The sequence below is a fragment of the Trachypithecus francoisi genome, unplaced genomic scaffold, assembly GCF_009764315.1.
Source record: "Trachypithecus francoisi isolate TF-2019V2 unplaced genomic scaffold, Tfra_2.0 Lachesis_group0, whole genome shotgun sequence".
Lineage (NCBI taxonomy): Eukaryota > Metazoa > Chordata > Mammalia > Primates > Cercopithecidae > Trachypithecus > Trachypithecus francoisi.
This window is the reverse complement of record NW_022681453.1, coordinates 60,558,794-60,562,663: the sequence shown is the minus strand read 5'-3', so window position 1 is coordinate 60,562,663 and position 3,870 is coordinate 60,558,794.

The window sequence follows — 3,870 nt, the reverse complement described above, 5'->3', positions numbered from 1 at the left end:
CCAGAATTGTAAGAAGCAAATTTCTATTTATAGCTACCCAGAATATGGTATTTTGTTACAGCAGCCCTAACAGACTGCGATGCTCGTCTTAAGTCTTTCCGGATTCTATCTCCTGACTGGAAGTCAAAAAAGGAGTCTGGGCTCCTCCCTCCCCACCATCCCCCACAGGCAAACCCTTCAGATGTGGTGATGGCCCCTCCTGATGACCCTCCCCTCCGGCCTGCCTTTCCTGATGCCCAGCACTTCTGCTGTCTGCTCCCTTTTGTGTCCCCTGCATTTAGTCCTGGGCCTGTCACACCACATATGGAACCAAGGGCCTGACGGAAGCTGAGACCATAAAGAGCTGGGCTGGGGACACCATGAAGGGCTTGGCCATGGTAGGGGACAGGCTGCATCATTCAGCTTTCGCTTCAGGGCTAGTTGAATTTGAAGGTTCTCTCTTCCCTCCCTGTCATCTCCCATATCTGTCCAGGCAGGTGACAAAGCAGTCCCCAGATCTCAGATCACCAGCCCCAGAACCAGGCCAGGGTCCCAGAGTCAGGCCCAGCTTCAAAATGGCGCCAGGCCTCATCCAAAGCATCAGGCCTTTGCAGAGGGCCCTGGGGTACACTTGGGGGCATTTCCTGTCTGAGCCTGCGGCCCCCAACCGCTGGCAGCATGGGCTTCCGGCGGGGCTGCGGCCGGGGCCTGCACTATCAGCTCGGCACCAGACGCCCGGTCAGGATACTTGTGGTGAAACTGTGAGGGCGCGCTGGGTCCTTTGGGGTTTTCTCCCATGACAGCCTCCAAGACAAATGGAAGAGAGAAAGTGACACCCAGCCCTTCTTCAGCGTGTTTTCCCCTCCCTGAGCCAGGGTTCAGGTTCAAGGCTGGGGGCCTGCCATGCGGCCACCTATGGCTACAGGGACATCCCAAAGCTGCAGCCATGGAGGCTGCCAGGGCCAGGCCACTAGGGTCAGGCATCTTGGCCAATGCTAGACAAAAGGCACTGTGGCCTGGGGAATCTGAATGGGAGTGGGAGTGGGTGGGTCACTCCTATACGGCCACATGAGGGCAACAGAGGGGTCTGAGACTAAGTGAGAGGTGTCAGGTGTCTGGGGCATGTCACCTTGAGCCAAGGGATGCCCGGCCTGAACCTGGCTTTACACCTAGGGCCCCACTTCACCTCCTCTCTGAGATTTACAAGGGGGAAACTGAGGCCCTGTTTACAACTGGGGAAACCGAGGATCAGGGAAGCACAGGGCTGCGCGTGGCCTAGGGCGCTCCGTCCCAGCAAGCAACAGATGTGAGGCCATAGGTGGGGAGGGCGGCGCTGGATGCCCCACTGGGCCCAGGAATGCACCCAGCACAGGATGCTGGGGGAGCCACTGGCCTTGGCCAACCCAGCTAGCCCTGTGGCCTTCCAGGGCAGCTGAGAGCCCAGATCCCCACGGCTAAGCCCCTCAGCAGCCCAGTGGTCCTGAGGCCGCCGACCCCAGACCCAGTCCTAGTCCAGGCAGAGGCGGCCGTTTACAAGCCCACACCCGTAGGTGGCGCCACAGCCGGAGAATTGGTTTTGGTTATGTTGGAGCCGCGCTGCCTTTAAATTAGGAGCAGCCCCACGCATGCGCAACTTTTCTAGCCCGAGCCCGCCGTCTGCGCCTGCGTGCTCGCCCATACTCCCTGGCGACCCCTAGTGACGTGCCGCAGTGTTACGAAGGGACACCAGGGCGCAGGAGCAGCTGGCTCCTCAGGCCTGCGAGACGCCCGCCGGCCCAGCAGAGGGCGCCCATCAACCTGCACGCGGGCCCAGCGAGTTCTCTTGGTTTCGGCCAAGCTTTCTGACTGCTCCAAAAAACGGAGAGAAAGTTTCAGGGAGAGTAAGAGGATGAAGAGAGCTGGTGAAGCAGCTGGCTAAATGGCCCGAGGTGGTATGCAGCCGCGGTAAAGCAGGGCCCCTCCGTGAGGCGCAGCGGCCCGGGGGTTCCCTAGGGAAGCAGGGGCTGCGGCGGACGCCTCTCGGGCAGGTCAGGGTATGCACCCCCCGCAGGGGCTCCCGAGGCCGGGCGTGCGTGCGGCCAGGTCCATGGGCACACCACTGTGAACACGGGTTAAACGTGGCCTCCACGGCTTCCAACCCCCAGGACAGAACCAACCCTCCGCCCCCGGCTTTCAGGCCAGAGTTCGGTGAGACCGTCACTGTTTAACAAGCATTTGCTATAGGCCACCTTGCATTATGACCGCACGTGATCCATACAGCCATCCTAGGAAGCAGGTAACAGCCCTGCTTCATTTTGCACGGAAAGGCTTGCCTAAGGTCACAGAGAACGGCAGGCCTGGGATTTCCACCCAGGGATCCTACTGCAGAGCCCCATTCTAGAGGTTCTTCCTTCTTGCTCCTCCCATTCTTCCACTGTCCTTGGATCCCCCATTTTCCCCCTGCACAATCTCTTAATCCCTATGTTCAGCTTCTTATTTTCAACTGGATCCTTCCCAATGGCATTCAACACACTTGGTGTCTCCCACCTTAGAGTAGAACATTCAAGCTGCACATCCTCCTGTAGGCCCTCACTCATCCCATTCCCAGCCTGTTTGCAAAATGCATTGTCAGGATTCAAAGAAAGCCTCACTTCGGTCCAATTCCCATCCCCACACCAACACAGTTCTCAAGTCACCAATGGGTAAAAGGCTTCAGTGATCCATTCCTACGGCCAAAAGGCACTGCTCGATCTCTTCAGCATTTGCTGATGGTTCACTCCTGGAAACATTTTTCCACTTGGCTTCACAACACTACATAGTCCTGGTCTTTCTCGTCCCAGGTGAGGAGAGTCCTGGTCTTTGTCAACCCAAGTGGCCACTATTACTTTGTCGTCCTAATGTTCAGTTCTGGATCTCTTATTCTACACCCTTCCTAGGCACTGCCCCTGCCACAGCCTCTTTCTCACCTTTTCCATAACCTTGTCTAGGCCCAGCAGCCCCACATTTACCACTGCCACACCAGACCTTAGAGTTCCAGGCCTGAGTATCCACCTGCCCAGGGACATTGCCACTTGGATGTCCCAAGCACCTCCATTTTGCCATGTCTGAAACAGAATTCAGTATCACTTCCTCACAACTGGTCTTCTACAGACTTCCCCAGTAATCCCTCAACCCACCTGCCAATATTTAGGCTGTTTGTAAGCCACTCATGCAAACATTCAGTAACCCAACTACATGTCACAGATTGGTCTGAACACCTAGCTGTTAACATAAAGATGAGCATATCAGATAAAACCCCTGCCCTATTGAAGCTAGTTCAGTCATCACACACATTCCAACTGTGGTATATGAGGTGGAGAAGAGGTACAAAGGAAAACAAGAGGGTACCACAGGACTCGACTGAGTGTGGCAGGCCGTGGATGGCTTTCTGACACGGTAACCTTAAGATGTTGCTTGAGGCTGAGCAGGAATTCATTAAGTGGAGACAGGGAGTGAACCCCTGCAGAGAGGAAAGAGGGGCAGAAAGCCTGGCACTCACTGGCACTGTCAATTCTCCACCTGACCTTTCAATCCCTTGCCCCTTGAGAGGAACGATCTCTGCTTTGCTCATCACTGTTGCCTTGATGCTGAGTAAAACATGACTCACAGGAAGGATGCAAAAACTACAAAAACGGAGGCCTCACTCCACTACTCCATTCTGTGACCTAAGCCACTTCACCTCTTTCAACACTCTGATACCTCTTTCAACACTCTGGTACTAGAATACCTCAGTGTTCTAATAAGTAAAATGTAAATACTTGCCTTACAAACCTGCTGAGAAGCAAATCCATTATTTAATGAATAAAAAGCACTTGATAAAAGCACTATTCCCAAAATTAAGAATTATGAGAGATCTTCGACAGATCAAAAACA